The following is a 22686-nucleotide window of genomic DNA, read 5'->3' as shown; positions in this document are numbered from 1 at the left end:
TAACTCAACCTTCTGTGTTTCTGATTTTAGGTTTTATTTCCGACACTTACCAGAAATGAAATCTAAAAACCGAAATTTCGACATTCAGTGGATGTTAAATCGTAGAGTATACTTGCTTCATTGTCATAAATGTTAAAAAAAACGTCCAGCCTATATCCAAGCCCTCTGCTATGAACAGCAAAACGTGGAATTTCTTTTACAGTTCTAATAATTGCTAAGTACTTCATTTCTTATTTATCTGTTGTTGTATGTATTAGCTGATGTCCGCCAGCAAAATGCGTAGTCCTTCTTTTCAAATCTAAATGAATTTCTTAGGCTTACATCTCATCTTTTATGTTACATACATAAATAAATTAATAACGTTAACATGAACATGTTTTGTTTCGTTTATTCTGCGTCACTATGACGAATTTCCTCAGTGAACTATAAATCACGTTGCAGGTTCCAGTAATCATTTTATTTAATAATTGTGGGAACACAAAAGCACTGAATTTGAGGTCTTCTTAACTTCTGCCAGTGGCTAGAAATCGTAATGTAGCTAACAGCCTCTCCTTGCAGGCTGTCTCATGACCGTATTCTTTTTCGTTAAGAATGGGTTGGTGATGTCCAGCAGCTCCGAGATGCATGATTCATCCATTCTTGGATAACTGGATAACTGCGAAAATTATTGGCTCGCAGATGCTTAACCCTCGCAATACCAAAGAGGGGGGGGGTGGGGGGGGAGGGGGGAATTCTTCATGCCCACCTTTTGAAAATGTTGAAATCTACTCAGGTACTCCAAAATTTTGTAATAAATATTTATTGTCTTTAATGAAGACTTCTTCCAGAGTTTATGATTGTTTTACATTTTTCGTTTCAGCTTAATTGGAAAATTTAAGTTTAAGGGAGGTGATCATAAAGTCTCCCCCCCCCCCCCCCCCCCTCCCCTTGGTAGTAAATGCGACTTCTCACTTCCCACAACGGTCGTCCTACTCCACAAATAATAGCATTACGTGACCTTAGAACACATGGACATTTTATTTCTCTGGGCTGACATCAACAATTGTCTCAACAATAATTCATTTGCCTTTGGTTCTTTAATGTTTCCTGTTCAGTGGCACTTAGTCTAATGTTAGATACAACAGTGATTGAAAATGTATCGACAGTCACTTACTGAAAGAGAAATATCACAGATTTTGGAAGAATCTACAGATTCTCAAATTGAATTTTATGAAACTGACTTAGTGAGTGAACCCGAAGAGGGATGTTTTGTGTACGAGGATTTGTACAGTGATATAGTACCTACAGATGCTGAAGATGAACTCTGGACACCTGAAACTGATGACGACGCAGCTTGCGAGGTTAGTGACAAGTATATTACAAGCACTAGAGAAATTTATAGATCCAAACCTCCTCACATTATAGACGAGTAGCGCAAAACATGGCGACAAGAAGAGAAGGCATAAGAGATGAAGGTAAAGTAGGAACAATAAGAGAATCATTTGAAAAATTTTTGTCTCCAGACATTGTCGACATCGTAAGAAGCATATCAATGAAGAGGCATTAAAATAGAAAATACCCAAGATAGACAGACTTGAATTCATGGCATATATAGGGCTACTTATTATCATGGGGAAGGAAAACGACAGTAAGTCATCTGTTACAGATTTATGAGCCATCGACCTTGCCGTTGGTGGGGAGGCTTGCGCGCCTCAGCGATACAGATAGCTGTATCGTAGGTGCAGCCACAACGGCGGGGTACCTGTTGAGAGGTCAGACAAACATGTGGTTCCTGAACAGAGGCAGCAGCCTTTTCAGTAGTTGCAGGGGAAACAGTCTGGATGACTGACTGATCTGGTCTTGTAACACTAACCAAAACGGCCTTGCTGTGCTGGTACTGCGAACGGCTGAAAGCAAGGGGAAACTACAGCCGCCATTTTTCCCGAGGGCATGCAGCTTTACTGTATGATTAAATTATGATGGCGTCCTCTTGGGTAAAATATTTTGGAGGTAAAATAGTCCCCCATTCGGATCTCCGTTCGGGGACTACTCAGGAGGACGTTGTTATCAGGAGAAAGAAAACTGGCGTTCTAAGGGTCGGAGCGTGGAATTTCAGATCCCTTAATCGGGCAGGCAGGTTAGAAAATTTAAAAAAGGAAATGGATAGGTTAAAGTTAGATATAGTGGGAATTAGCGAAGTTCGGTGGCAGGAGGAACAAGACTTTTGGTCAGCGAATACAGGGTTATAAATACAAAATCAAATAGGGGTAATGCAGGAGTAGGTTTAATAATGAAATAAAAAAATAGGAGTGCGGGTAAGCTACTACGAACAGCATAGTGAACGCATTGTTGTGGCCAATATAGACACGATGCCCACGCCCACCACAGTAGTACAAGTTTATATGCCAACTAGCTCTGCAGATGGCGAAGAAATTGAAGAAATGTATGATGAAATAAAAGAAATCGTTCAATTAGTGAAGGGAGGCGAAAATTTAATAGTCAAGGGTAGTAGGAAAAGGGACAAAAGGAAACGTAGTAGGTGAATATGGACTGTGGGTAAGAAATGAGAGAGGAAGCCGCCTGGTAGAATTTTACACAGAGCACAACTTAATCATAGCTAACACTTGGTTCAAGAATCATAAAAGAAGGTTGTATACATGGAAGAAGCCTGGAGATACTAACAGGTTTCAGATAGATTATATAATGGTAAGACAGAGATTTAGGAACCAGATTTTAAATTGTAAGACATTTCCAGGGGCAGATGTGGACTCTGACCATAATCTATTGGTTATGAACTGTGGATTAAAACTGAAGTAACTACAAAAATGTGAGAATTTAAGGAGATGGGACCTGGATAAACTGACTAAACCAGAGGTTCTACAGTGTTTCAGGGAGAGCATAAAGGAACCATAGATAGGAATGGGGGAAAGAAATACAGTAGAAGAAGAATGGGTAGCTTTGAGGGATGAAGTAGTGAAGGCAGCAGAGGATCAAGTAGGTAAAAAGACGAGGGCTACTAGAAATCCTTCGGTAACAGACGAAATATTAAATTTAATTGACGAAAGGAGAAAATATAAAAATGTAGTAAATGAATCGAGCAAAAAGGAATACAAACGTCCAAAAATTGATATCGACAGGAAGTGCAAAATGGCTAATCAGGGATGGCTAGAGGACAAATGTAAGGATGTAGAGGCTTATCTCACTAGGGGTACGATAGGTACTGCCTACAGGAAAATTAAAGAGACCTTTGGAGAAAAGAGAAACACTTGTATGAATATCAAGAGCTCAGATGGAAACCCAGTTCTAAGCAAAGAAGGGAAAGCAGAAAGATGGAAGGAGTATATAGAGGGTCTATAAAAGGGCGATGTACTTGAGGACAATATTATGGAAATGGAAGAGGATGTAGATGAAGATGAAATGGGAGATACGATACTGCGTGAAGAGTTTGACAGAGCACTGAAAGACCTGAGTCGAAACAAGGCCCCAGGAGTAGACAACATTCCATTAGAACTACTGACAGCCTTGGGAGAGCCAGTCCTGACAAAACTCTACCATCTGGTGAGCAAGATATATGAAAAAAAGGAAATACCCTCAGACTTCAAGAAGAATATAATAATTCCAATCCCAAAGAAAGCAGGGGTTGACAGGTGTGAAAATTACCGAACTATCAGTTTAATAAGTCACGGCTGCAAAATACTAACGAGAATTGTTTACAGACGAATGAAAAAACTAGTAGAAGCCGACTTCGGAAAGATCAGTTTGGATTCCGTAGAAATATCTGAACACGTGAGGCAATACTGTCCCTACGACTTATCTTAGAAGGTAGATTAAGGAAAGGCAAACCTACGTTTCTAGCATTTGTAGACTTGGAGAAAGCTTTTGACAATGTTGACTGGAATACTCTCTTTCAAATTTTGAAGGTGGCAGGGGCAAAATACAGGAAGCGAAAGGCTATTTACAATTTGTACAGACACCAGATGACAGTTATAAGAGTCGAGGGACACGAAAGCGAAGCAGTGGTTGGGAAGGGAGTGAGACAGGGTTGTAGCCTCTCCCCGATGTTATTCAATCTGTATATTGAGCAAGCAGTGAAGGAAACAAAAGAAAAATTCGGAGTAGGTATTAAAATCCATGGAGAAGAAATAACAACTTTGAGGTTCGCCGATGACATTGTAAATCTGTCAGAGACAGCAAAGGACTTGGAAGAGCAGTTGAAAGGAATGGATAGTGTCTTGAAAGGAGGATATAAGATGAACATCAACAAAAGCAAAACGAGGATAATGGAATGTAGTCTAATTAAGTCGGGATGCTGAGGCAATTAGATTAGGAAATGAGACACTCAAAGTAGTAAATGAGTTATGAGCAAAATAATTGATGACGTTTGAAGTAAAGAGGATATAAAATGTAGACGTAATGGCAAGGAAAGCGTTTCTGAAGAAGAGAAATTTGTTAACGTCGAGTATAGATTTTAGTGTCTGGAAGTCGTTTCTGAAAGTATTTGTGTGGGGTGTAGCCATGAATGGAAGCGAAACATGGACGATAAATAGTTTGGACAAGTAGAGAATAGAAGCTTTCGAAATGTGGTGCTACAGAAGAATGCTGAAGATTAGATGGGTAGATCACATAACTAATGAGGAGGTATTGAATAGGATTGGGAAGAAGAGGAGTTTGTGGCACAACTTGACAAAAAGGAGGGACCGGTTGGTAGGACATGTTCTGAGGCATCAAGGGATCGCCAATTTAGTATTGGAGGGCAGCTTGGAGGGTAAAAATCCTAGCGGGAGACCAAGAGATGAATACACTAAGCAGATTAAGAAGGATGTAGGTTTCAGTAGGTACTGGGAGATGAAGAAGCTTGCAGAGGATAGAGTAGCATGGAGAGCTGCATCAAACCAGTCTCAGGACTGAAGACCAGAACAACAACAACACAGATTTATAGTCCTACACTTCAGGAAGGTTTGTTTCTACTGCTACCATGAGCCGAACCCGATTACAGCAGCTCACTAAAATAGTAAGATTTGATGACATAGAGCCGCAAAGCGATCGCAGGAAACGTGATAAGTTTTTTGCAATACGAGATGTTTTTGTTAAAATGTATGAGTTACTGCCAAAATATTATTCTGTTGGGATGCACACTGTTATCGATGAAATGTTGTCATTGTTCTGTGGCAGTTGATCCTTCAAGGGCTTCATGAAGGAAAAACCTGGTGAATACGGTATACTCACACGAATATTCACAGATGCTAAAACCAGATATGTTAGCAGCTTGGAGCCTTATGCTGGGAGAAGAAATGATGGTACACAACAATCAAATTCCGCTGCAGCTTGGTCAAACGCCTGGTGGTTTCTATACACAATTAATGGCGAAATATCACCACAGACAGATATTACACTTCAACTGATTTGGCCAAAGATCTATGAAGGAATCACAAGCTAAATCTCACGGGAACATTACAAGCTTATGGGAAACGTATACCTCAAGAACTGAAAGATATCTCAAGACGAGAATTACATTTTAGTAAATTTGCTTTAGTGATACTAGTACTGGAAATATTTCAATCACAATTGTTTCTTATATCCCTCGTGAAAAACCCAAAAGAAATATGCTGTTTCTACATCTCAACATTACGACGCTGCAATTGCTTCACCAACTGACACTAAGAAGAAAACAGTTATAAATTTATATTATAATGAGACTAAAGGTGGCGTAGACACGATAGAACAAATAGTGAGGAAATATTCAACTAAGAGGGCTACAAGAAGGTGGTAGCTGTCTGTTTTCTACAATCTTGTGGACAAAGTAGCGGTCAATACACCATTTTTGTTGAACTTCTCGGATTGGAATAAGAAAAAACCTAATAAGCGACGACTTTTTCTTCAAGAACTGGGACTCCCGTATATTGAAGAAAGGGCTACAAATATTGCAGGATTGTCAAAGTCTGTAATTTCAAGTATGGATGGTATTCTCGGACGGAAAGTCAAACAGAACTTTGGAGCAAAGGAAGCTCATGAAGGTAAAGGTAGATGTCATTTGTGTGTTAGTGAAATCCGTTCAAAATCAGAAAAGTACGGCAAAGTGAACAAAATAACAATGATCTGCAAAAATTGTAAGAGATACGCATGTGGTAAACACAGAAAAAAAAACTGTTGTATATTCCAAGTGTAAAGTAGATTCCGAAGAAAGAGGTGAATAATTCTTCTCAGAAAACTGTTATGTACCTAAGCTGTTTGTATATTACCTCAAGTTTTTGTAATATTTTTTAATTAGAGTAAAGTGTACTTCCATAGTACAATAACGACGTTAACTACTAATTTTTCTCAAGATAATTAGACTTAGTAAATTTAAAAGACGATGTAAATGAAAAAAATAATATGGATTTTTGAAAACAGTTTTAAAAGAAATATTCATGTTCTGGATCCTGATTAACATCAATACATCTTTCGAAAGTATGTCAACAATGTAATTCAAGAACAATTAATGAATTTTATTTATTTTTTAAATTTTTTATTGTGGGCACAAAGTACCCACAGCCCCTTGGTAATAAATGTTACTGGTAATGGCTTGGTATTGCGAGGGTTAAGTAACAGATCGTAGGTGAATTTCTTTCCTTGCATTATCCACTGCTTTGCCCACACCTTTCTCCCGGCTTTTTAGGCCTCGTTACCTCTAAAACAGCCAAGGCAAACCTCCGCTTTCGTTTCTGTGAAAAGTCAAGCGAGATTTCGTAGAAAGTGAACTCAATGGACTTAAGACAGACAAATCACAACAAGGCGCCTTTATAATCGATGAGCGCAGTATGCCGGGAGGTGTGTAGGCTCCACGAAAATGGTCGGTCGGTCGCTCGGTCACTAGACTAGTGCATGTTTAGTGGCCTCAACCGATTATCTGCAGAAACGCTGGCTAATCTCACACTTTAAGTAGTGTGCTTAAGACATGCCTCTGAAGTTCTCAAACAAAGATGAAACTACTCTGGCAGACGGATGACTTGCTACCTATTCTTTGAGACGTGTAAGTGCTTATTAATACGACAAGGGAAAGAAGATTAGTGTTTAAAGTCCAGCCGTACTTTATTATTACGCGTGTAAACGCGTAATATGAAAGACGTCTACAGTAGCTTCTTTTCGCAAACATCTGCGATAGGAAAATCCATCCGGAGCAATTTGAAACGATTATAGAAATCTAATATTGAGGAAGGTTCACGCCAGAGAGATTCATAATTACCGTCATCATAATTACGGTCTAAGTAGTTTCTATTGAAATCACCTCGTAACGCCATAGATGCATTGGCAGCATGTTCTCTTTTATTGTCCTTCATGAACTAACCGACGATGTCTTCGTCAATTATTAGTTCTCTGAAAACATCTTGTAGTAGATACATCTACATCTACGCCTATAATCCGCAGGCCACCTTGCTTGTACTGTGTGGTTGAGGGTACTTTGCATACCACTGTCACATTCTTCTTTCCCTATTCCAGTCGCCAATTGTGAGCGGGGGGAGTGTGCACAAATCTTGCTAATTTTACTTACACGATCTCTTTGCAACATATTAATAGGAAGAAGCAATGTATTGATTGGCTCTTGTAGAAACATAAAGCACTCTTTACGATAACAGCAGACCATACGGCGATGCACAACACCTCCCTTGTAACGTCTGCCGCGGGAGTTTGATCTCAAGTGACGTTCAAACGAATGTGTGAAAAAACGGTGAAAGGTACATACAAGGGGTATATTAAAGCAAGTTTTGTAAGAAAAATCATATTGAACCAGAGATGGTCAAATCTAGTATCGATTGTGTAATAGCGTCGCTGCTCAACAGAGATTGCTGATTCAAGGTGTTATGGGCAATGTGTAAGGTTAACTTTAGATCGAGTGATACATGGAGGACTCTCAAGTGTACAGACGTGTTGTATCTAATGTGTGCTGGATATACGATTACTCGCTATGGGCAGTAGCAGTTTTTTTATTTGCAAGATACTGTGATGTTTGCTAACTGTAAAAGGAATCTCAACATAAGTTGGAAATAAGATAAATAAAGTCGTTTTGTTGCTAATGCAATGCGCGTATTCATAAGTGATGATTGAAACAATGTAGGGCACTCACATCCAGTGATATTGTAAAGCTAATTGTTAACGTATAATCAGTCTATTGAGCGTGTTAACTGTGATCATTACTAATTTTCAAAGTGTTAGAATACAAGTTTTAAAGTTAGTCATGCTGTTACTTAGCCCAAGTCAATACTAGCCCCCAGGTCCATGTCATTTTTGATTATTTTTCTCAAGAATTTATTGTCTCAATTATTTGATTTAATTAAAATGTAAGCTAGGCAACAGCCATGCACAATAGCTGTTTGCTAACTATATAATTTAAGGCACTAACAGAGAGCATTGCGAAGTGCTTTACCTTGAGCAGATAAAGGTAAGAAATTTTATTATTTCAGGGATACCATTCATTAAGCACAGGGGCCATTATTTTCAAATCGATCATGTTTTTTTTTTCATTACCAGGGCCGATTTCAAATCAATGGTGTTGCATCATATTCAGTTTTTGTGTTACGTAAATTCATGCAGTGTTTGTTTGGTTTAAAGTTATTGACAGTTTACATTCTCGCAGATAAAGTAAATTTACATTATCGCACTCACTAAAGTTCAGTACACGGCAAAGAGCATAAGTGACGAGATAAAATACACGTTCACGTGCCATTCTCACTGTAACAGTTGTATTTCAGACTACTGTTACTTAGTGAAACATGTACACAATCAATGCTACATTTGACCATCTATGGTTCAATATAATATTTTCTTACAAAAATATGAGTGCTAAACATTGTTTAAATCATCACTTATGTATACGCGCATTGGATTAATAACAAAACTACTTTGCCTAAATTATTTCAACTTCTGTTGAGATTCCTTTTACAGTTAGCAAATATCATAGTATCTTGCAAATAAATAAAATCATTACTACCCATAGCGAGGTTAGTATATATCCAGCGCACATTAGATATAACACGTCTTTACACTTACGAGTCTTCCATACATCTCTAGATCTAAAGTTTCTCTAACACATTATCCTTAACACCTTGAATCAGCGATCGCTGTTGAGCAGCGACGCTACTACACAGTCGATATTACATTTGACATCTCTAGTTCAATACAGTATTTTCTTACAAAACTTGGCTTAATTTACTCTGTGTATATACCTTTAAACGGGATGCACTTCTTTAGAACTTCTCAATTTCTCTTTCAATTCTGTTTGCTACTGGTCCCAGACTGAAAAGCATTTCTCAAGTATAATTCGAACGAGGGTTTCGTAAGCTACGTCCTTTGGGAGTGAACTACACGCTCCGTTAATTCTTCCAATGAATCTTTCTGGCATCTGCCTTTTCTTTATGTGGTCACATCACTTTTAATTACTCTGCACGCATTCTCTCAGATATTTAATGAGTGTGACTGATTGCAACGACTGTTCTGGAATCGTTTAATCATACAATTATGAGTCTTCCTCCAGTTTATGCGCAGTATGGTACATTTGTGTTTGTTTGTGAGGGTCAGCTGCCAATAACTCCGCCAATGTCGATCCCTGCATGTCAACTTGCATTTCTCTAATCTTTTTAAGTTTACCTGTCAGAAGTTGTGGTCTTGGTGGGGAAGATGGATCCGATAACAGCGTTGCACTAGCTGCCTTCCACACTTGTGTTTCCACATAAAGATGTAACTAACGAGGGTTTTCGGGACTCCAGAATCGATTGTGAGTTTAAGTACCCCTATAACTGCAGCTGAGCTTCAATAGAGGAAAAGATCATATAAGTGGTTTTAATGATTTAACTTACTTTCACTGGTATACACCATATGACTGAATCACATTTAAAGTTTATACAGACGTACCTTTAATAAGGCACACATGCTACCTTACTGTAACTGATTCTTTATATATCTTCTAGCACTGAAGATGGCCAAACAATGACCAAAATTTGGATATGCAACAAACATTGTTGCAAACTTGTATTGGGTTTGTTTCTGTGTTCGGCGGTGAGTTCCATCCGACAAAATTCTGAAAGATTACAATTTAAGTGCATTGCCAATCAAAATTTAATTAAGTTTTTATTGTTTAACGGAATTTGATGATTTTTAAGATACACTCCTGGCAATGGAAAAAAGAACACATTGACACCGGTGTGTCAGACCCACCATACTTGCTCCGGACACTGCGAGAGGGCTGTACAAGCAATGATCACACGCACCGCACAGCGGACACACCAGGAACCGCGGTGTTGGCCGTCCAATGGCGCTAGCTGCGCAGCATTTGTGCACCGCCGCCGTCAGTGTCAGCCAGTTTGCCGTGGCATACGGAGCTCCATCGCAGTCTTTAACACTGGTAGCATGCCGCGACAGCGTGGACGTGAACCGTATGTGCAGTTGACGGACTTTGAGCGAGGGCGTATAGTGGGCATGCGGGAGGCCGGGTGGACGTACCGCCGAATTGCTCAACACGTGGGGCGTGAGGTCTCCACAGTACATCGATGTTGTCGCCAGTGGTCGGCGGAAGGTGCACGTGCCCGTCGACCTGGGACCGGACCGCAGCGACGCACGGATGCACGCCAAGACCGTAGGATTCTACGCAGTGCCGTAGGGGACCGCACCGCCATTTCCCAGCAAATTAGGGACACTGTTGCTCCTGGGGTATCGGCGAGGACCATTCGCAACCGTCTCCATGAAGCTGGACTACGGTCCCGCACACTGTTAGGCCGTCTTCCGCTCACGCCCCAACATCGTGCAGCCCGCCTCCAGTGGTGTCGCGACAGGCGTGAATGGAGGGACGAATGGAGACGTGTCGTCTTCAGCGATGAGAGTCGCTTCTGCCTTGGTGCCAATGATGGTCGTATGCGTGTTTGGCGCCGTGCAGGTGAGCGCCACAATCAGGACTGCATACGACCGAGGCACACAGGGCCAACACCCGGCATCATGGTGTGGGGAGCGATCTCCTACACTGGCCGTACACCACTGGTGATCGTCGAGGGGACACTGAATAGTGCACGGTACATCCAAACCGTCATCGAACCCATCGTTCTACCATTCCTAGACCGGCAAGGGAACTTGCTGTTCCAACAGGACAATGCACGTCCGCATGTATCCCGTGCCACCCAACGTGCTCTAGAAGGTGTAAGTCAACTACCCTGGCCAGCAAGATCTCCGGATCTGTCCCCCATTGAGCATGTTTTGGGCCTGGATGAAGCGTCGTCTCACGCGGTCTGCACGTCCAGCACGAACGCTGGTCCAACTGAGGCGCCAGGTGGAAATGGCATGGAAAGCCGTTCCACAGGACTACATCCAGCATCTCTACGATCGTCTCCATGGGAGAATAGCAGCCTGCATTGCTGCGAAAGGTGGATATACACTGTACTAGTGCCGACATTGTGCATGCTCTGTTGCCTGTGTCTATGTGCCTGTGGTTCTGTCAGTGTGATCATGTGATGTATCTGACCCCAGGAATGTGTCAATAAAGTTTCCCCTTCCTGGGACAATGAATTCACGGTGTTCTTATTTCAATTTCCAGGAGTGTATTTCCAAGTTTTATTAAGTCCTAGAGAAATGTTCCAATTCATGGAAGCTTTCTGCTTTATGGGGATATTTGCAATTTAAATTTTGCAGTCTTCTTAGGTAGCAACCTTGCTGTAAGGTGTGTGTCAACAAGAATGACCATGTTATTTATACAGTTCTATGTTTCAGTGTAAACTGTTTTTCATGTATGGTTGATTTCCGCCACTGCAGTGGTGCCATTACCAACCATCAGCGGTTGGGAAGCAGAAAGTCGACATTCTGATGATGCAGGTGGACTTACTTGCTATTAAAGTTTAAAATAAAAGAAATGTTCAGCTTAAGAGCCTACTAGTCAATAAAACCCAGCCCTCCATTCCTCAATCACATTACATGGAACACTTTGGCAGCAGAGTGTAGTTGTGTGTACTGGGAGACTAGAGACTTCAAGCTGAACAGGTGCGGAATATGTTAGTTGTATTCTGTTGGATGTTTCAATATTTGTCCTTGGCTCTGTGGGACGCTGAGTAATACAGTAATCAGTATGGGTCAGCTATTTATTCATATTGGTCCAAGCAACTCTCTGGTGTAATTGTGAGACTGAAACCATTTTATGACAGTATGGATGAACCACGCATTCAGACTGGCCACTAAAAGTCCCTGGTGTTAATTTCAGGGCTGTCACTAAAGATATAGACTGGAGGACTACTCCCCAGCGTCTGATTTAATAGCTGTCACCCAGTGCACCGGTGGCAACATTGCAATTTTTCACAGCTTCAATCTCTTTGCCAGTGGCTAGGCATATCTGAAAACGTAGCACATTTTAAATGTTAATTAATTGACACCATCAGCTGCTGACAAGTGTTGTTGATATACCTTGATGGGGACAGCTGAAAATGTGTGCCCCGACCGGGATTCGAACCCGGGATCGCCTGCTTACATGGTAGACGCTCTATCCATCTGAGCCATGTAAGCAGGTATATCAACAACACCTGTCGGCAGCTGAGGGTTTGAATTAATTATCATTTATTCTAGAGTAGCTGCACGGTCATCATTGGTATCTGTTCTTTCGAGAAGAGTTACTATCTTCATATATAGCCCATTATCTCGCTAATTTGTGACATCAGTGGGCTGAAAATTTCACGTCCCTGGAAATAAGCAGTCATTGGCTTAAGATGGGTTTATAACATCATGTTATCCATATGCTTCCTAAGAAATAAGCAGGTCACTGGTCGAAAGTAGAACTGTCCCAGGAAATGAGTAGATCGTGGGCTAAAAATAGTGCTCTTCAGTCCTAGGACACCACACACTCACCTTAAGATAGAATATAAAGTAGGTCAGAGGGTGGTGTCCCAAGAATAATGGATGCATGCTACTCAGTCCACCCCTCGCGTCACGTGGTGTAAACTGAATCGAATGAGCTGTGGGACAGGGAGGACAGCTCTTACTCTAGAGAAAATGATTGGTTGGATAGCCCGGACATTGACCTAAGATTTCTTTTCCTTTTGCTACCTGGAAAAGACCCACTTCGTTACGTTTGTGTGCCCATTTTCCCTGAAATGGAAAAAAATATGCACGTAATCATCTCATTTGCATAGCACCTAAGTTATTCAAAGTGTAATGTTATAAACTACAAATATGAATAAGTTTGTCCAACACGCTACATACAGATGTCCATGCGAGAAAAACGAGTCTTTTAAGTTCATTCTCCAGCATTGGAATTTTTGCCCTAGTCTCGTTTTGTGCTCGTATTGTACGCTAATTGCACCAGAAGTCGATGTTTTTTAAAGCAGAATTACTGGTTGGAATGATGGAATTCGTGGTACAATACTGACTTACCTTTTTGTTATATGGTTAATACTTCCACTTCTATGAAGTTTAGGAGCTTTTTGGAGAGGACATACAGGGACCATTGGGCGAATGTAGAAATCATTCTTCAGTTAAAACTTCCGGGCTGAGAGGCTGTGCCGGCCGGTGTGGCCGAGCGGTTCTAGGCGCTTCAGTCTCGAACCGCGCGACCGCTACGGTCGCAGGTTCGAATCCTGCCTCGGGCATGGATGTGTGTCATGTCCTTAGATTAGTTAGGTTTAAGTAGTTCTAAGTCTAGGGGACTGATGACCTCAGAAGTTAAGTCCCATAGTGCTCAGAGCCATTTATTTTTGAGAGGCTGTGGTCGATTCATATACACCGTAAGTGGAACCAGCGGAGAGAACAGAGCCGTACAAAGCGCTGACAGGGCACTGAACGACACAATGTGACCGTAGCACGGGATGAGTACCATCTTGTCGCTTGGCTGTAACGGACAGAACAGATTTATCCACATTGCTGGGGAGACGTTGGAGCACTGCAACGGGTGTGGGCATGTGTGCGTCGTTTCGAAGCCGCCTGCTGCGGGCTTTAGTAGTGTCATGTATGCCACTGAGGAGGTTTCCACTGACCAAAACCAGCCAGCGTCGCAGACTGCAATGGGCACATGATAGCCGACACTGGCGTGGCGAGTGGCAAAATGCAGTGTTTTCGGACGTGTCCCGCTTCAGCTTGCCCTACAGCAGGGCTTCCCAGCCTTTTCAGCTGGCGGGGTCCTTCTTCAATCGAAAATCCATGGCGGACCCCTAGTCACTCAAGAGCACAGTAACTTCAAATTTCAGAGCGAAACCCGTGGGAACTGAAAGCTTCTTAATACAGGTGCAGGTGCCATGTTGTTCCCAGTGCCCCCCCCCCCCCCCCCCCGCCCGCTCCTCGCAGTATCAATAGTCTTTGGTTTAGAGATGAATGAAAACAACTTGAAATTAACGATCCAATTTTAATTCCCACTGTATCCAGACACTTACTAGTGGATTTGCTCCCTTTGTTCCATACACTATAGACTGATTAAAATTACGTGGTAATTGAAATTTCACACGTTGGAGCTTTCTTCCTCCAAGAGCAATCAACGTCACGTCCAAACTGTTCGCTGTTGACAAGCTGTCGCTTATGGTCTGTTCACTTCCACTATTTGGCTACTATTGTGTAAGGAGTATGCATATTTCGTAACAGTCTGTGTGTGTGTGTGTGTGTGTGTGTGTGTGTGTGTGTGTGTGTGTGTGTGTGTGTGTGTGTAGTTTTTCGTGAAATCCGAAGAAAAATGTTCAATTGTATGTAAAGTAACAAGATTCAGCTAGTAATAGCGAATACCCTTATCAAGAATCACAAGAGGAGGAGGTATACTTGGAAGAGGCCGGGAGATACGGGAAGATTTCAATTAGATTGCATCATGGTCAGACAGAGATTCCGAAATCAGATACTGGACTGTAAGGCGTACCCAGGAGCAGATATAGACTCAGATCACAATATAGTAGTGATGGAGAGTAGGCTGAAGTTCCTGACACTAGTCAGGAAGAATCAATACGCAAAGAAATGGGATACGGAAGTACTAAGGAATGACGAGATACGTTTGAAGTTCTCTAACGCTATAGATACAGCAATAAGGAATAGCGCAGTAGGCAGTACAGTTGAAGAGGAATGGACATCTCTAAAAAGGGTCATCACAGAAGTTGGGAAGGAAAACATAGGTACAAAGAAGGTAGCTGCGAAGAAACCATGGGTAACAGAAGAAATACTTCAGTTGATTGATGAAAGGAGGAAGTACAAACATGTTCCGGGAAAATCAGGAATACAGAAATACAAGTCGCTGAGGAATGAAATAAATAGGAAGTGCAGGGAAGCTAAGACGAAATGGTTGCAGGAAAAATGTGAAGACATCGAAAAAGATATGATTGTCGTAAGGACAGACTCAGCATACAGGAAAGTCAAAACAACCTTTGGTGACATTAAAAGCAACGGTGGTAACATTAAGAGTGCAACGGGAATTCCACTGTTAAATGCAGAGGAGAGAGCAGATAGGTGGAAAGAACACATTGAAAGCCTCTATGAGGGTGAAGATTTGGCGGATGTGATAGAAGAAGAAACAGGAGTCGATTTAGAAGAGATAGGGGATCCAGTATTAGAATCGGAATTTAAGAGCTTTGGAGGACTTACGGTCAAATAAGGCAGAAGGGATCGATAACATTCCATCAGAATTTCTAAAACCATTGGGGGAAGTGGCAACAAAACGACTATTCACGTTGGTGTGTAGAATATATGAGTCTGGCGATATACCATCTGACTTTCGGAAAAGCATCATCCACACAATTCCGAAGACGGCAAGAGCTGACAAGTGCGAGAATTATCGCACAATCAGCTTAACAGCTCATGCATCGAAGCTGCTTACAAGAATAATATACAGAAGAATGGAAAAGAAAATTGAGAATGCGCCAGGTGACGAACAGTTTGGCTTTAGGAAAAGTAAAGGGACGAGAGAGGCAATTCTGACGTTATGGCTAATAATGGAAGCAAGGCCAATGAAAAATCAAAACACTTTCATAGGATTCGTCGACCTGGAAAAAGCGTTCGACAATGTAAAATGGTGCAAGCTGTTCGAGATTCTGAAAAAAATAGGGGTAAGCTATAGGGAGAGACGGGTCATACACAATATGTACAACAACCAAGAGGGAATAATAAGAGTGGACGATCAAAAACGAAGTGCTCGTATTAAGAAGGGTGTAAGACAACGCTGCAGCCTTTCGCCCCTACTCTTCAATCTGTACATCGAGGAAGCAATGATGGAAATAAAAGAAAGGTTCAGGAGTGGAATTAAAATACAAGGTGAAAGGATATCAATGATACGATTCGCTGATGACATTGCTATCCTGAGTGAAAGTGAAGAAGAATTAAATGATCTGCTGAACGGAATGAACAGTCTAATGAGAACATAGTATGTTTTGAGAGTAAATCGGAGAAAGACGAAGGTAATGAGAAGTAGTAGAAATGAGAACAACGAGAAACTTAACATCAGGATTGATGATCACGAAGTCAATGAAGTTAAGGAATTCTGCTACCTAGGCAGTAAAATAACCAATGACGGACGGAGCAAGGAGGACATCAAAAGCAGACTCGCTATGGCAAAAAAGGCATTTCTGGCCAAGAGAAGTCTACTAATATCAAATACCGGCCTTAATTTGAGGAAGAAATTTCTGAGGATGTACGTCTGGAGTACAGCATTGTATGATAGTGAAACATGGACTGTGGGAAAACCGGAACAGAAGAGAATCGAAGCATTTGAGATGTGGTGCTATAGACGAATGTCGAAAATTAGGTGGACTGATAAGGTAAGGAATGAGGAGGTTCTACGCAGAATCGGAGAGGAAAGGAATATGTGGAAAACACTGATAAGGAGAAGGGACAGGATGATAGGACATCTGCTAAGACATGAGGGAATGACTTCCATGATACTAGAGGGAGATGTAGAGGGCAAAAACTGTAGAGGAAGACAGAGATTGGAATACGTCAAGCAAATAATTGAGGACGTAGGTTGCAAGTGCTACTCTGAGATGAAGAGTTTAGCACAGGAAAGGAATTCGTGGCGGGCCGCATCAAACCAGTCAGTAGACTGATGACCAACAAAAAAAATGTAAAGTTTTCCTTTGGTCGTCCTCCCTCCTGATTCATTTCAACTGGAAACTTCCCTTGTCGTGAAGGCGATGGAGAAACTGCAGCTTTCTTCAGTGATCCTGACTTCAGCCACCGATCCATGTTAGATGTAATAAACTGGTCAAAAATCGACTTATGAAACAGTTAGTGCACTGACAAGGCAAGTTTAACATTTAATGATGCCTGGGGCCGCATATGTGCCAGCGAGCGCTGTGATTGGTCGACAAACCTCCCTCCGCGCATGCGTAGAAGGTTTCAGCGCATCTAGCGCCGTGAGCCATCGCACAAACGACCCCCGTATTGTTGCTAAACAGTCGATCAGAGAAGCCGCATTCTCCGGCACTAAACTGTGTATACGTTCTCACTTAGGAACCGCAAAGGCTGCTTGGGGATACGACCTGAAGTAAAAGTACACGTGTTATTCACACGAAAAAAATGTGATGAATTTGATTTTCACATTTTTATTCAATAATTTTACTCATTATTTTACACGATTTGGTGAAAGGTGGCCGCGGGCCCCCTAGAAAGAGCCAACGGACCCCTAAGGGGTCCGCGGACCACAGGTTGGGAAGCCCTGCCCTACAGTGACGCCCGCACACGCCTTCGACTCCACTATGGTGAACGCAGTAGAGCAGACTGTACTGAGGTGCACAACGGATAAACACCAATTACATGTAACACACAATTTCGCCTCCTACGTCTTGAGCAAATTCCGAATAACTACCGCTACATCAGGGAGATGTTACAGCCCTAGGCACTGCCCATCCTGCAGGCCTTTTGATGTGCCATATTTCGGCATGACAACGCCCGGCCGCATGTGGCGAGGAATGTACCACTGCTTCTCACGTCTTGGATATGGTCGGTCGGCAAGTCCAGGTCCTCCTGCAACCGCAGTTGATGTTTCGTGGACACCCATGCCAGCCACAGGGCACACTAACCTCTGGCAGCATAAGCCACGACGTCTAACAGCTCTGATAGCATAATTTGGTGGCGCTACTCGGTAATGAATGTTCAGTCACAGTTCATGTTCAGGTGTGTACCGGCAATCATTTTTGTAGGATTATGTCCCTGTTCGGTGGAATAAATTTCATTGTTATCACATCCCTCGGTCTTAGTTTGTCGCTTTATCCAAACAATAGTGTACATACTTCTGTGTATACTATTTTGTTTACATATTTGGCATTCTACATTGAGGTTATACATAGTTCTGGCTCCTTTTAATTTTCTATTGCGTAATAAAAGTTTAAATTTCTACTTATAAATTTCGTAGATGCTGCTCTACGTATGTTTTTCCGCTTACTACCATTCGAAACACACAAGTGAAGCAGAACTCCACCGACAAACTTACAGAGGAGGTAATAACAACCAAAGAAGAAAAACTTGACGATAAAACATGGTCTCTAAAATCTATACCGTAAGAGATATGAGCACATGATTAGTAGAAGGGCTGTGTTTCACAGTGGCAAAGATGAATAGATGATCATAACTGTTAAGAAATGAATAGTACAGCACACGTTTAGTGGACAGTTTTTCTTGTTTTGGTCGATACCACTACCTCCCACAGCTTGTCGGTAGAGTTCTGGTTCACATTGCACGGCCTCAATGTATAACGACCCGTATGTAAAACAAACTAGTAGACACACAAATATGTATACATTTCAGACCACTGATTCATTTTATTCAGTTCTAATTATGCAGACGTAAAGTGATAATTATCAGCATAACATTACACGCAATTAAGAACAACAAGGAAACAAAATAAAAACTCTGGTACTGTGACCTTCCAGGGGGTGGTTTTCAAATTTAGACTACTTAAAACTTTATTTCAACGCCTTCCTGAGCATTTTAAAAATTTGAATATAACATTTGCGCTGGTAAAAAATAAAACTCTCATGTGCACCAACGATCTTTTTTTTACATATTTTATTGATTTCTCAAAAAATGGTTCAAATGGCTCTGAGCACTATGGGACTTAACTGCTGTGGTCATCAGTCCCCTAGAACTTAGAACTACTTAAACCTAACTAACCTAAGGACATCACACACATCCATGCCCGAGACAGAATTCGAACCTGCGACCGTAGCGATCGCGCGGTTCCAGACTGTAGCGCCTAGAACCGCTCGGCCACCCAAGCCGGCCATTATTTCTCAGTTTACGATTTGTTACAAAAGAGAAATTACAGTAACATGAAAACACACAAATCTGAAATACAAGATACTGAATGAAGAAAAAATATTAAATGTTTTAACTTACGTTTTATATAACTGCCCAAAGCTTTGAAAGTATTTCGTTGTATTTCCTTCCTCTCTCTCTCTTTCCTTGCTGTTGGTCTCCATAGGGTATTACCGTCCACGAAGCAGTTAAGATTCCGTGTAATTTGAAGGGTCAAAACGAGTATTTGGTGGGACATTCCACTTCAGAAAAAGTGGTGAAGAAGTAGTTTTTGTTAACAAAGAGGCTCTGTCGTGAGCAATGATCAGATGCACATTCACTGGATAACAATGGAACGGTCTTTATGGTAATTGTCAACCGAAGCTAATTTGTGGGATACTTTCCTTTGTTTTCCCAATTTCCACCAAAGTTCTCACAATTACAAAAACAAATGTTTTCATTGTGTCTTGCTTGTTTAACTAAAAGCGAATTACGAGTGTTTCAACATCTTTTTCCCCAAAATTTCTGTCGTACCATCTCAAAAATCTGCGTTTCTCATCTCTCTTCGTCAGAGGTGCTGTGACAAACCAAGCACTGTTATATACACACACGCACACACACACACACACACTCACATACAGAGATGTCGTTTGGACAGTCAATTGCAGGGACAGGGGCTACTTGAATACATCACATTTCATGTTTGTGCTATTTTTTATTACAGAGACGTGAGGCCATCTTTGGTTTTTTTAAATGGAACCCTATGATAAATTTTAGTGTAACATGATGGGCTTAAAAAGACGGTTTCAAATATGTGTATATCATAATATTAAGGTGAATAGTTTTTGAGACACAGATGTGTTCTCGTATCGTGTTCGTCCTTCGAAGCGGCGTTGTCCAGTGCGACCTTTCCTGTTGACCACCGAGGAACTTAACAGGGAAGGCGTTGTTCTCCTGCTTCTCGATAACGCCCCAAGGTGACGCACGAGGTAGCTGGCTGCTGGGGTAATGAGACATCGCATTCCCGTCACAGTTTCTTGAAGCAGACATGTACTCCAATGAAGAAATGTTAGATATGTTTTAGTGTATAGTGAAAGCAGAAGAAATGCTGCTAGAGCAAGAAAGCGATACGGAGAGCTGTATCCTGATCGTGAGCGTCCTACGCGCCAGCGTCTTGCATGGTCCATTGATAGTGACCGGGCCAAATATCTCACGAAATAAGCATCAAAAGAAAAAACTACAAAGGACGAAACTCGTCTAACTGGAAGGGGGAAACCAGATGGTGGTATGGTTGGCCCGCGAGATGGCGCTGCCATAGGTCAAACGGATATCAACTGCTTTTTTAAAAATAGGAACCCCCATTTTTATTATATATTCGTGTAGTACGTAATGCTTTAGTTGGACCACTTTTTTCGTTTTGTGATAGATGGCGCTGTAATAGTCACAAACGTATAAGTACGTGGTATCACGTAACATTCTGTCAGTGCGCACGGTATTTGCTTCGTGATGCATAACTCGTGTTAAAATTGACCGTTTACCAATTGTGGAAAAGGTCGATATCGTGTAGATGTATAGCTATTGTGATCAAAATGCCCAACGGGCGTGTGCTATGTATGCTGCTCGGTATCCTGGACGACATCATCCAAGTGTCCGAACCGTTCTCCGGATAGTTACGTTATTTAAGGAAACAGGAAGTGTTCAGTCACATGTGAAACGCCAACCACGACCTGCAACAAATGATGATGCCCAAGTAGATGTTTTAGCTGCTGTAGCGGCTAATCCGCACATCAGTAGCAGACAAATTTCGCGAAAATAGGGAATCTCAAAAACGTCGGTGTTGAGAATGCTACATCAACATCGATTGCACCCGTACCATATTTCTATGCACCAGAAATTGCATGATGACGACTCTGAACGTCGTGTACAGTTCAGCCAGTGGGCACAAGAGAAATTAGGGGACGATGGCAGGTTTTTTGCACGCGTTCTATTCAGCGACGAAGCCTCATTCACCAACAGCGGTAACGTAAATCGGCATAATATGCACAATTGGGCAACGGAAAATCCACGATGGCTCCGACAAGTGGAACGTCAGCGACCTTGGCGGGTTAATGTATGGTGCGGCATTATGGAAGGATAGTTGGCTCCCATTTTATCGATGGCCATCTAAATGGTTAATGTATGCTGATTTCCTGCGTAATGTTCTACCGATGTTACTACAAGATGTTTCTGTGCATGACAGAATGGCGATGTACTTCCAACATGATGGATGTGCGGCACATAGCTCGTGTGCGGTTGAAGCGGTATTGAATAGCATATTTCATGACAGGTGGATTGGTCATCGAAGCACCATACCATGGCCCGCACGTTCACCGGATCTGACGTCCCCGGATTTCTTTATGTGGGGAAAGTTGAAGGATATTTGCTATCGTGATCCACCGACAACGCCTGACAACATGTGTCAGCGCATTGTCAATGCATGTGCGAACGTTACGGAAGGCTAACTACTTGCTGTCGAGAGGAATGTCGTTAAACGTATTGCAAATGCATTGAGGTTGACGGACATCGTTTTGAGCATTTATTGCATTAATGTCGTATTTACAGGTAATCACTCTGTAACAGCATGCGTTTTCAGAAATAATAAATTCACATTGGAATAACCGAAAGAAAATGTTCAAACGTACCTACATTCTGTATTTCAATTTAAAAATCCTACCTGTTACCAACTGTTCGTCTAAAATTGTGAGCCATGTGTTTGTGACTATTACAGGTCGATCTACCACGAAGCGAAAAAAGCGGTCAAATTAAAACATTGATATTTCTTTACGTACTATAAGAATATGTAATAAATAATGGGGGTTCCTATTTTAAAAAACGCAGTTGATATCCGTTTGACCTATGGCAGCGCCATTTAGCGGGCCAAACATAGCGCCATCTGGTTTCCCCCTTCAAGCCAGACAAGTTTCGTTCTTTGTAGTTTTTTCGTTTGACGCTTATTTCGTGAGATATTTGTGCCGGTCACGATCAATGGACCACTGTGTGTGTGTGTGTGTGTGTGTGTGTGTGTGTGTGTGTGTGTGTGTGTGTTTCTTTAATTGGTTATAACTTTTTGGAGCAATTATAACAATACCGGTACGTGATTGTCCGAGAGCATTAAACACATAAACTCATGAACCTGTAAACTTGTTTATAGGGATACAACGTATGCAGGCGTCAAAAAGAGCAGCCGGCTGCACAAACGCTACCCAGGTCTCAGTAAAAGAACTGAAAAGTGTTTAAATCCGTACAACAGTCCACAACGCCGGAAAGGACGCACGCGATCCTACCCACGAGTGAAGCCACGCGCAGTAATAGAACGAGCCGACTGGAGTTTGGCGTTTTTCATATGCATAAAGCCTATTCTCGGCGATGTGGGCAGATTGTGAGGGGGGACCGCGACTCGTAAAACGCTTTACGGCGCCGGCAGAGTCCAGCGTATACGCCAGAGCTGGCGGTGCGGCCTGAATATTTCCATTA

This window comes from Schistocerca serialis, chromosome 6 (assembly GCF_023864345.2).
Source record: "Schistocerca serialis cubense isolate TAMUIC-IGC-003099 chromosome 6, iqSchSeri2.2, whole genome shotgun sequence".
Classification (NCBI taxonomy): domain Eukaryota; kingdom Metazoa; phylum Arthropoda; class Insecta; order Orthoptera; family Acrididae; genus Schistocerca; species Schistocerca serialis.
The sequence above is the reverse complement of the archived record's forward strand: the minus strand, read 5'-3'. Positions refer to the sequence as shown.